The 12,738-nt window shown below is 40.3% G+C and overlaps 1 long non-coding RNA gene across 2 annotated transcripts in view; it reads right to left on the bottom strand.

Annotated features, from left to right (window-relative positions):
- The window catches only part of LOC147127341 (uncharacterized), a 125,217-nt gene that overhangs the window by 55,091 nt on the left and 57,388 nt on the right, over window positions 1-12,738 (bottom strand). Inside the window, exon 4 of one of the 2 annotated variants that reach the window (XR_015084359.1) lies at window positions 5,943-6,306. The exons of the other annotated variant lie outside the window; for it this stretch is intronic. This is a non-coding gene — a long non-coding RNA (uncharacterized LOC147127341). Of the gene's footprint in view, window positions 1-5,942; window positions 6,307-12,738 lie in introns of those variants that run through there. 2 annotated transcript variants of the gene reach the window in all.

The following is a 12,738-nucleotide window of genomic DNA, read 5'->3' as shown; positions in this document are numbered from 1 at the left end:
ACAGGAAGCTCTTAAGAGTGGGGACCATGCCTTCAAAGCTCAGACCTGAGGCCAAGGTGTATCACAAATAGAGCAACATTTCTAAGCAAAATCCACACAAGTACAGCAACTTAAATTAGACTTCCAAGAGCGGTTAGCGAGCTTCCCCATGTGGTCAAGGAAGGGCCGAGGAAGTGATGCAAGCAATCCCAGATCGAGTGTGATGACGACTTAGCAAGCTGGCAACTGCTTTACACATAATAAAAAAACAATAGGGAACCACAGGGCCGATTGAGCCCGTAGGATTAGCAGCGTGAAAAGAGGCTTAAGCTGTTTTATAACGTCGCATTTAATGTTCCGTTCATCTACGGTGGCTCCAAAGGTTAACGTGCTCGCAGCTTGTCCGACGTAGCGCGGATATAAAGCACAGCGTACTCTCGCCATGTGTATGGCTACGGGACAATAATGTACAGCCGGCCCTCCCCTCTTCCATGCCTCCTGCTGGAGGAATTCCCAACCCTCTCTGCAGGTAGCCAGCCAGCCAAGACCAGTAGAACATATGTTTTCCTCCCCTGTTCGGGTCAAAACGAGGTCGCTGGTTGCTCTGAAGATTGTTAAAGATTGGTTGCTCAAGCTTGCAAGAATAATACAGTAATATCAAAAAGCACAAAAATGTCTACCCGCTTATTTAAAACAATGGGCAATGAGAGAGCAGTTAATGTGGTTACTCTCTAATAATAACAATTACAACTTGTGTAGAAATACATGAATACTCCATATTATATATGCATATGTGAATGCAGAGCGAACATGAATAAATAGAAACTACGTATACAGATATGAATAGTCAGCAGCATTGTATGTCGCAATACATGAATTATCAATTCTGTACACTGATAATGTGAATGGCAAAGTGAACATGCATAAATGGGTTCTACAAGTGAATGAACAGTGCCAAGACTAGTCAGCAGCATTTTATGTAGCAAAAACCCCTCATATAAATAGCGTTCCATTCAAAGTCTATATGTTACGCTTCTTTCCCACTGCCTCCTCACACCACATGCTCAAGCTGGGAAGCACTCTGAACTTTGACCGTACAAGTTATGAATTTTCTTTTAAGACTCAAAGCAATTTATGGGAAGGTTTTTTTTTTTTTTGTGTGTGGGGGCAATGCACACAGGATATTCATGTTTCAAAGCAAGTGCAGAATTCAATAAGCCTTATCGGTTGTAAGTGTTTATTTTGATCACTCTTTACGTTCTTCTAAAGGCAAAGTCAAAACCCAACTGTTGTTGACGGTGCAAAGCAAACATATGCTCGGACTTAACACCCATCACTCAAATATCAAAATACGCATTATAAATCACATCAAATGGGATATCATCTCGAATGGAAATTTACCACAACAGGCTGCTACATCAGATAATAATGTGTTTGTCTTTTGACATAGTGAAGCAGCATGTGGCTCAGTATCCTTGTTAGATTTTAACCCTGTTTCAAGTACAGAATACTGGTTTATACTTCAATAAACAGTGGTGAGTTAAGAGTGCTAAATACTCGATTGAAAGAGGGGAGTGGGGATAATAGGCCATTTAAGGTACTGTAATGCCCTCGTGTGTAGGCAAGGAGAGCCACAGTCGGTGAATGACGTTCAGCTGTTTATTGAATGGAAGAAACAAATACAAAATGAAAATACTCGAAAATGACTCCCACTTATCGACTAGGATGCACCCCTTAAAGGCACACATTAAACACGACCGTTAGATTTCATACAGATTTTACACTTAAATAAATTCTATACACTCTATTTTGTTGTATTAGTATGCTTTTATATAATATGATGAACTATCAAGTCAAAGTACCACTGTGTGCACTTTTTGTGACATTTTTCTTTGGTGTTGTGCTGAGATTTTTCTCATGCAAAATATGTGCTTTGGCTCAATAAAGGTTGGAAAACCATGCTTAGGCAAGTTCCTTCATGAAGCCACCAGGGCCACCCAAACAGTCCTGAACTAAATTATCCAATCCAATTAAATCTAGAGCCGGGGTGAAGTCGAACCAGCTGCTTTTATTTCCCTTCTAGTCAGAAGTTATTTGAAATACATTTACGTTCCAATATGGTTTGCTTATCTTCCTGGCATACGACTAAGAAGGCTGCAAGACTCCAAGGGCCCGCAAAATGAATAAACAACAACAACCATCACACTTAGCCAACCTGTGCTTAATGTTTATCAGGTGGGTGGTGGCCATGACACCGCGTCAACTGCCACACGCGACGGGAGGCCTACTCCTGGCCCCGGCGCCAGCATGTGGCCGGTGACGCGAGCTGCGAAAAGGCAAGACAAGAAGCTTTTTCCCCTCCAACAGCACACTTGCACTACACTTCCATTTGTTCTTATTACCGCCAGTGCGGAAATGTGCCGAGAGGAAGGGAAATAAGAAAATCGGACTTTCTTAATGTGCTGAAACTGTCTTTCAGTCCCCAAAAGCTGGAAAAGAAGCCACTCACCCTATCAGTCCTATTGAGGACTACATTTAGTCCATCACAGAGTGGCCTGCCGCGCAAGGACGCGGCGGATGAGTTCAGGGGACATCTTGTGGGACTGTGCGAAATGCGAGTTAATGGGAGGAGAGTCGTCGTCGTTTGAGTGGAGAAAGCCGGCGGAGGAGGTAGTTAAAGAGCACAAGTGTGCCTGAGGGGTACTCAGTGTATCTGGACTCACACTGGGAAAAGTGTATTTATCAACTTAATAGCGGGTGTCTGATTGAACATGACTATGATTACAGTAAAGTTGTTTCTTCTTTTGGCTCCTATTCCTCCCGCTGCTCTTCCTCCTCCTCTTTCTCATACTCCCACACGCCCTTCCCACAACCCAGAAAATTGCTTTCATTTATCGTAAAATAGTAAAAAGAAAAAATATATCATGGTGTAAATGCTAAGAGACAAGCATTCACAATAACGCCATTGCCAGTCAAAACATTTTACCGTTTATGCGATGGAGGAGGTTTTTTTCTCTCATCTGCATAAATAACTCAAAAGTCACCAAATCCAAAAAGACGTGTGACATTAAGCGGGCTTGAGACATACTGACAATCGGGCCAAATTTGAGGGTATTTCCTCTCTTGCGATCCTTCAGCAAAGTCCAGATTCTTGGATGTCTTTCAAAAATTATCCTTAATGATTACCCTCTGGTGTGGATTGTGTTAAGAATACTTTTTTCCCTCGATGATCTGCTTGCAAAAGAGTCAGGGCCGACTATCGCGGTAAATATTTAGCCTACACGTGACGGATTATTTTTCTGTCATGTTAACAGTTGATCACAATTTAAAAATCATTTAAGATATTTATAAAGCGCGTATACCCCACTTATGGAAGAAACCAAGGATGGTCATTAGTCCCTAAGTAATTGGAAAGGCACATCTGCCTCAGTTCTAAGAGTTTAAAAGTTCCAGTCCCCATTTTAGCATATAATTTCATTTGACACATAATTGAAAATAGTCATGACTTAATCTACACTCACCACATTTAAATGATGTACACAATAAACTCAATACGTTCAAATAATATGTGGTTAGCAAATCCGCCTCACAGTTCTGTGGGTCTCGGAGATCTCGGCTCTGGTCCTCCTGTGAGGAATTTGCATGGTCTCTCCGTGCTTGTATGTTTTGTTTTTTTTTTCCCTCCGGGTACTACAATTTCCTCTCACATCACATAGACATATACGTAAAGTTTATTTAAGACTCTCAAATTATTCATATTTGTGATTACGAATGGTTGTTTGTCTATACTGTATGTGGCCTGAGATTCGCAACCCTAATGAGAGTAAGCACAATAGAAAATGGATGGATGGGTGAACATTTTAAGGCGATGACATAAACTGTCAGCTTTCATAAGATTTTGTAGTTGAATCTTCGAACAGTTGGATCTGACTTGTGGCTATTAAAAAACTTTATACTTACAGTACATACTCATGTGTGTGCAAACATTTACAGCAAAAATAAGGAGACGAGAAGTACAAATGGGCAAAAAGAGAACTGCTGATGGGGAAGAGCAGCAAATGCATTAACAAGACGAGGAGTCTGACTGGTACAAGTGGTAGAGAGGGAGCTATTTAGCTGATAAGGCAGCCAAGGCCCTTCAGGTGTCTCCTGCTCCACTGCTGTGTAAATGAGCTCCAATTAAACAGGCGGGCCCCCGTGCTCCGGGTCTCCCCGCAGCCCTCCCCAGCCCGCTGCATCCCCGAAAAGCCTCCCCCTTGCCCCTCGCTGCTCGCCCGTAAGGCCAAACCCACCCCACGGCTCCTGCAGCTGTTCGCTCACTCCCACTTTCTGTTTTTCACTCACACTGTGACCCAAAGGTCTGCTTAACTTCTACGTGTGTGCGTGCTTCTTTACGCTAGTCTGAGCGTGTTTGTTAGCCCGCAGCATTTCCGTTTATTGTGAAAGCTCGATAAGTGGCGGCATGGTGGGCATACAGCATGGCAGGCTTTGGTTGTTTTGCGTATATTGCAGTCATTTCTCTAAAACAAGGAAGTAAGTGTTGATGGAAAAAAAAAACAAGCTTGCAATGGAACTCTATTGTCTGGTTTTTTTTTTTTGTTAGTAGGGCAATGGGAAAACTACTAGCATAAAGGAAACGTGTATAAAATGTACTTTTGAATGGTTTGCATACAAATATTGGGTCTGTGTGGGGTCTTTTCTTTTTTTTTTTTTTTTTTTTTTAATTTCTCCAAGCCAGCTTTTCTGAATTTTGCCATACTTTGAATAAACTGTTTTGCTAATTTTAAAACTGGCCACAAATTGGCATTTTTGGACCATCTTGGACTATTTAGAACAGGCATGGGCTACTGGTGACCACACACTGAATGGCCACTTGAATAATTTTCAATAGACCATTTTTTAGATTATTATTATTATTTTTACAAACCTAAAGTATTTTTCAAAAAACGCTGATAAACATTCCATATACGTTTGATATGGAAAACGCAGGGAAAAAAGTTAAAGCTATGAAATCATTGAAAAAAAAAAAAAAAACTGAAAAAGCAATATGAATATGTGAATTTGCAGGTGCCGAACTGAGAATATGCAGGGGTCAACTGTAGTTTTAAGTTGTAATATCACCATTCACCAATAGATGGCAAACATGTCCTAATTGCACTTACACTGGGTCTTCTACTGTCTATACTACCATGTGAGTGGGCCCAATATTTTTTTGCGGATTTCGAATGATATGCAGGACAAACATAGTACATCAATAATATTACCCCCAAAACAATTTACAAAATGAGTTCTTGCACTAAATGCTTGTTTCTTTTTCGGCAGTTTTGTGCAGTCCTAAAATTATTATTATTATTATTGGAAAACTTACAGTAAGTGGTTATTTTTTTGTTTGCTTCAAACTCTTTGTTGTTGGGTTCTGACAGTGATTTTTTTTACATGCAGTGTTGTGTACGTATGCATGTATTTTGTCCATATTTAAAATAGCATTTGTGTCATACAGGTGGTTAGGAAGCGCTTGGTCCAATGTGTCCCCCAGTAGCACTGATGAAAAATTGTGGCCCCCTCCACCATTGAAGTTGCCCATCCCTGATCTAGGAGCATTGTCATCGAGTGCAAAAGATAAGCATGGCTGCAGTTAGTGTTAGCACAGGTTTTATAACATAGGAGTGGTAATTGTAATTCATCATTGCGTTCTTAAGGTTTTGAAAATGAAACAAAACAAATCATCTAACCTGTCTTTGTTTATTGTTTGACAAAAATTACCTTTTTAACAAGAAAAATTGCATTTAAAAGTGACTGGGGAGTTTGTGGTTTGGGCTTAGTAAAGGAACTGTTGGATTTAATTAAAAAAAAAAGTAATGTATTAAAAAAAATATATATATATATATATATATATATATATATATATATATATATATATATAAACAAGCCTGGTTTGTACAATCTGGCCTAAAGGTCTCTTGTATGAAAGTGGCATTGGCAGATACTCAAGGTTCCTGTGTGATACACAAAGAAGCCTTTGCTTCATTCTGTCCCCAAATGTCGGAACAACTAAAATTAGCAGGGTTTTGTGTCCACAAATTTTGGAGAAGCCTTCAAGCCTTGACCAAACACAACATTAACAGTTTGCAAACATTGTTTGATTCCTCGCAAAGGCCTTTGCCATGCGGCGACTGCGGGGGGTCCTCGAGCAGCGGGTGATTTGGGCCAATTAGATAAGGTGGCGATTTCGGCGGCCAGATTGGGAGAGTCACCGCTTGGCCGTGGGCCAGGACGCCGGGGGTGCAACCCCTGATCCTGCAAGAGCCAAGTTTAAATGACCACAGCCTGAAAAAAGAGAAGGAGGGGGCGATGGGGAAATTAACATTGGATGAGCAGAAGGTCCTAGATCATAACAGTGTTTTGGCCCCTGCAACAAAGCCTGAATGCAACTAAAATATGTTCATTCATGGATAATAAACTTGGGTTTGTAACCAGTGAAAAACATGCAAACTCCTGAAAGGCCATGTCTTTGGGGGCCCTAAAAAGCACAATGCAAGTGTCATTTATTATTAATACATGTTGAGATCTTTATTCGTACATCATCCCTAATTTCAGTGTACGTACAAACTTTTGGTGAGAGACGTGTTTTGTTTGAGAAACAGTATAATATACTGTATGTGCCGTGGCTCAGTAAAGGTTTGACAACACTGACTTACTAATATTACTGTATTCATTATTCTATCCATTGCATTGATTTTATCACATCAAACAGACAGGTATTCCAGCCTTGAGACCAACACTGCAACTTCCTAGGGTGCTTGGTTGTTATAGCACACGTAGCTTAGGGAGTGGTTGTTTTGACAACATGAATGTGTGCGTTATGGCACACAGAGCTTTAATATGACATTTAATGTAAGCATAACCCTAATATGCTCCTTTAATATCGCACACAGTTGTACTTCGACTTAACCCTTCATGTGAGCTGTTGAAGCTACGCACCATCATTTGTTTGAGAGTTACAGTCACAGAGACCTGCTTATTGAATGGTACAAACACTCAGAATTACAAACACAAAATGAAAAAAAACTCACAAGGACCATGGATCAGACACTAACATTGAACTAACCACGTGATCAACTGCCGACCCGAACTACAGTCAGAGTTCCTGATATCACAAGGCCACGCCCCTTCAAAGGACACATCAATACACGAGTGTATTATGTTTATGTGTTCACGCATTACAAAACATCTCTATTTTTCCTTATTAAAAACGTATTAAAAATGTGGGGTGTTTTGTTAAGGCTGGACACATAGGTATTTGATATTTTATTATTTCCATAAACCGAAGACCCCCTGTATTAGAAAACCTCGAAAGAGTCTGTTCAATAAAGCTCCCTGCAGGCTATTATATTGTGTGCAAAATTTAAAACTATATTGTATACATAGTTTGGGTGCGCTGTTAAAACACTGTTTTTAATATATTTGAAATTACTTGATCATATTCTATAAGGCAATGTCTGTAAAGTTTTGTGCAGTGAAAATGAAAATGAGATTTTAGCGTGAAAGAGGCTTTTGTTCCCGGTGGTCGCATACAATTGTCGGGCTTTAGTAGATGTGAACGGACTGTTGGCGGCCTCCTGCCGATTGAGGAAAGGACAATTACCCGTTCTTGTCAGCGGCACCTCGTGCATAATACATACCTGACATTCTGCTAGCGTTACCTGCCACGTGTAACCAGTCACACTCCAAATGATGTGTATTTCAAATTGATGGCTGTGATTATGATACTTTAAAACTCCCATAAAACCGACATTTAAATATTAAGCCACATGTAATTAAGGAGAGAGACATTCGTCCCTGTTATTAGGGGCAATTAAAGCAATTTCCATCAAGCGATTTCTCGCAGCTTGACTTTGGTAAGGAGCAGTATTGATTAACTTTAAAGTTAATTGAAGTCATTTCCTTTATTCTTAGGAAGAATTAAAGCTTGACCCAGAAGAGTGGAGTCCTGCATTGTGTGCCTTATAAAAAGGCATTTCACAGGTTTTAATGTCCAGCCCTCCATTTTCTACACTATAGCACATGTTTTCATTTGGCGTGACAGGGCACATATGACAAATCACTCAACCTCACAGTCACACCTAGAGACAATTCTATAATTTTGTTTGGAGAAAATGGAGACTCCACACAGGTTGTCCGAAATCTAAACCATCCATCCGTAATAACTCCGCCCATCCATTTAATGTCAATGGGGTGTTCATTTTAAAATTATACCCATCATTTAAGTCGCTGGTAGCCTATAGTTTTAATAAGGTGACCTGATCGACATTATGTTACAAGGAGACCGGCAAGTTCGACATCAGCAGCATTTTGTGATACAAGGGAAGGACTGCTCTCCCGAGTGGCTTTTTCCCACTGGGCCATCATTCCCGACAGTCCACTGATTCACCTCATCAACCGCCTGGGATGACCCAGTAAATGCATGCAGTTAAATATGCTCATAGTAAGAGACTACATGAGATCATCACTGTTAAGACTCCACATTAGAGATCTGCACGGGGGTCTATTTTTGTTTGTAGATTTTCAATAACGCAACAACATTTAGTATTAGACAGTGGTGGAAAGTAAAGTACAATTTTGTTCCCGTACCTAATTTGTTGTGACGTTTGTACAGTTATCGGTACTTTCTACTGTACTCATTTTTGATTTGATTGATTGCTTGATTGGTTGAGATCTTGAGGACTTTTAAAGTAAAACAATGTCGGGACAGTGAGGAGGAACATGAACCAGGGAGCATTAGTCACAACGGTTTAACAGATGATGAATGGCTTTAAACAGAACTATTTTCTATTGTCAGATGAGCTCCAAGAAAGATTTGTGGTGAATGCGGTGTGTCTTGTGCAAGCGTAAAAACAACCAGCTTCTGGTGTTAAAAAAATAAAATCTGTAAAATGTCAAAACACAACAAATAAGGTGTATTTATTTTTATTTTTTTTAAATATAAAGTTGCTCAAACTGTTGTCAATTCAGTCCCGATTGATCTGTCGGAATTTATATAGCACCAAAGCTGTGTGGTGTGTTTTTTCTTCTTCACAGTACAAACGCTTGGCAAGTTAATGAAAGCGCTGTGTTAGTCATCTCAAGTACACCACGGATGATGATGACTTCAGGATTTTTTCTGAATTATGTGTAGGGGTCTCTTACATTAAAAAAAATCACTTTTAATATCTTAAAATCCCTATATGTGTATACTCTGTAAGACATAAAACAACTGTCAAGGCTTTAAGCTGACATTGTCCATCAAAGTACAGTGTCTCTGTATTTTAGTTTACATTGCAGCTGCTTTACATAATGACACACTAATGTGTCTCTGTCAGCTCGCTCGACGGTGTCCCCCCATTGAGACGCTCAAATTAAGACATAATTGTCCCCCACTCATAGCACCCACTCACTTTTCCCCAAATGGATGTCAATGTAAAGCAATATGGCAACGAATGAGTGACAGTGGCCTTTCCTGGGCGATGGCGTGACCCGTCGAAGAGATCAACGCCTGCACCCAGCAGTGGTTCCTCCCTTGGAATGTTATTACAGAGAAAAAGCAAGGTCAGATTGCAGGGATGATGATTCATGGGAAGCACTTCTCAATTTCTGGATTTTTTTTTTTTTGATAGCATATTGACCTTGGCATTTCTGACAACAGCATCCATCACGCACGAAGGCGCTCCAACAGGCAACTGTGCGGCCAATTGAATCCGATTAAGGGACATTAGCGCTAGATGGATGCCGGACGTCAACGCTGCGGAGGAATTGAGCTCAACATTCTTCATGCATTCCACTTTCTACACACACTTATTTTGATATATTTGATCAACAGACGCATTCTGATTTTGATTGATTTGACAGGGTCTCGGTTTAATTAATTGAATTTACAGGTTGTCGAGGGGTCTCAGGGAAGGTTTGCAGGCGTCGTTTATATATAACCATTGAGTAGCAAACTACACGAATGAATAGATATTGTAGAATGTACAGAGAAGTGAATGTGGAAAGCAGCGAGAATGGTCCATCGTATTTTATGTATCAAAAAGAGGTGTTTATTTCCATTATCAGTAGTGACAACTGTACATACTGCAGATGTGAAAGTTAATTAAAAGCAGCCAGAATAGCCGGCAATTTTGTATGACACAACATGAATTAAAAAAAAACAAATCCATCCACTAACTGCTGTGTACAAGCTATTGAGGACATTTGTAAGTATTACAAATGACTGTGCTATGGGCGCCTGGCGTTGTAGTAAAGCGGATTCACAGCTTTGCCAATATTTTGGCTGGATATGATGTTTTCTTTTGAGAATGCTCACAAATAAAGTTGATGTTTATGAGCATTTCTGGTTACCCCAGAACCACATAAAAGCACATACCCTACTAATAATAACAGAAGCAGAAACATGTGAGGCATTCTGAAATATTCTGAGTGAGAAACAAAAAAATCACCAGCATGGAAAAAGGCATAAACACTGAAGTGTGTGTGCGTTGGAAGGACTTGCTATTCTCTGTTGGGAGCATCTAGCCAATGATCCCTGTTTTTCAAGCAAAGTTGTGTGCGTGTAAACTCAGGTGTGTGCGTGTGTGTGTGTGTGTTAGTTACTTAGAGCACCAAGAACAGAGGAGCATTGTGCACACCGCAAGCGTGCCATCCACATGCTCCCGCGGCTCACATTTAGCCGACGGCGACCCAGAGCCCCAAAGCGCAGTGAACTTTGACCCTGCGCCAACACTGAAACAGGCAGGGCGACATCCTTGTGTGTGCGTTGGGCCAGTCCAGGTTGAACATACATATGAAAAAGTATAGTCATTCGCATTAACAAATGTGGTATGATAAAAACTGTGGAAATAACTATGTAGACTATACATGTACTGATTGTGTGTATATAAACTGTAAACTGTGGATCTATAAATGTAGAACGAAATAGTATGACTGACAATGAAATTGTGCAACTATGATTTCACTTCTATTTACAGTGTGTTATATTTGATAACATTTTAACGACATTGTATTCGTCACGACAATTTATCAGGCAGATTTTAAATATACAATGGTACGTAAATAAAAATATGGATTAAATTATTATGATATAAAATATCTAAATATAGGTATTTAGATATGTCTAAATTCAAATCCACAAAGATTGTAAAATATGTAAAAAAAAAATTACACATATTTTCAATTTGTTTAAATGTGTAAGTGAAAACAAAAGTAACACAATTATTCTGAATATTTCTAAATTATACCTTTAACCATAATTCATAACTCTGAATAGTTTTACACTAGACAAAAATAATTACATTCAGAATTTTTAAAGTACACCTTTACGAATAATTACTGCACCTTATGATTTTCTTTGATTTGGAATTGCTCTCAACTCTACTGTATCTTTAAAATGGAAGATTTATACATTAATTTTGATATTTTCTTAAACTATACCGTAGTCCTTTCATTGTTTTCTTAACTGCTTGAATCAAAGGTTTCTAAACAGATTCTACTGTATTGTTAAAAAAATCTCATTCGTCGCAGACGCGCACGCGCACACACACACACGCACATCTTAAAATGGGGGGGGGGGAAATCCTATTTTCCCTTTTTTATCAGCCTCAGCGTGATGGTGTTTTTCCACAAAGGAGTTTTACGGCGTGCCAGCATGCCGTCGTGTCCGCCCGAGAGGTGAGTACCAGGTGCGGGGGATTGTTTTCGTGCTGTTCACGCCGCACTGTCCCATTTTACACACGCACACGGAGAAACATTCATACACATCCTCCAGTCAACTGTATGGCACCACAACAGCTGCATGTTCTGCGGCTTTGCATTTGTTTCTTATTATTTCATACAACAAGAGCACAAAGCACAGATTTCACTTGCTGTTGTCGGGGGGACTTCACGCCTTCTGGTTTTCAAACGTGGACTTGGAGCACCCTCTACATTCCGGAAGACATAATGCATGCACTCCCCTCTTCACCAGTGTGGAATTTACTAGGAGTAGGGAGGAGGCCCCATCAAGTGCAACCGAGCTCCATCAGCAGTAAGCCATGTTATACAGGCCGCCGTTATGACACCCTCAAAGGATAAGGAGACGGGGACGAGCAGGGAGGGGTACAAGGTGGGCCTCAGAAGAACCCGCTCCCCCTTTCCGAGAACGCTCCTTGAACCACGACTACCGGCCCTCGGCAGGAGGTAGACACGAGGCTGGCTTTGAAAAATAACACCTTTGAGATCTCCCCAGTTTGAGGACGGATCGCGGTCTGCAGATGGCCAGATACACAGAAAAAAGGGGATATTTGCTGGAAGTATGACATGCAGACAGAATGTGTTTGAGAATCATCGTCTTAGAACACTGTGGCTCCTCAGCTAATAAGGGATCAGAACACAGTGAAACTTGTCTTTGTTTCATCTATAAAACACTCAACAAGATGGAGAAAGATGAAGCAATCTGTGGAATTAGGTTTGGTAGTCTGTCAAAAGTAATAAGGTACATCCACAAATCATTCTTAAAGTGGGCTCAGGGCAACACTGTGTGGTAGTGTACTAGTCTAAATGTGGTATTCTGATTAATATAGCATTTGCGGAATATAAATTAAACAGACTAATCCATCAATTTTAATTAATCTCAGGGCACTGATATGTCATCCTATACTGCCCTCTGCTGTCGGCTGAAATTGACGTCAAACTGTCTTTGGGCTCACATTGCAAACGACATGACCAAACGCAGAAAACAGCTTTGCTCCC

The sequence above is a fragment of the Filicampus tigris genome, chromosome 21 (assembly GCF_054856515.1).
Source record: "Filicampus tigris isolate MCC_2025a chromosome 21, RoL_Ftig_1.0, whole genome shotgun sequence".
Taxonomy (NCBI): Eukaryota; Metazoa; Chordata; class Actinopteri; order Syngnathiformes; family Syngnathidae; genus Filicampus; species Filicampus tigris.
The sequence above is the reverse complement of the archived record's forward strand: the minus strand, read 5'-3'. Positions and strand labels throughout refer to the sequence as shown.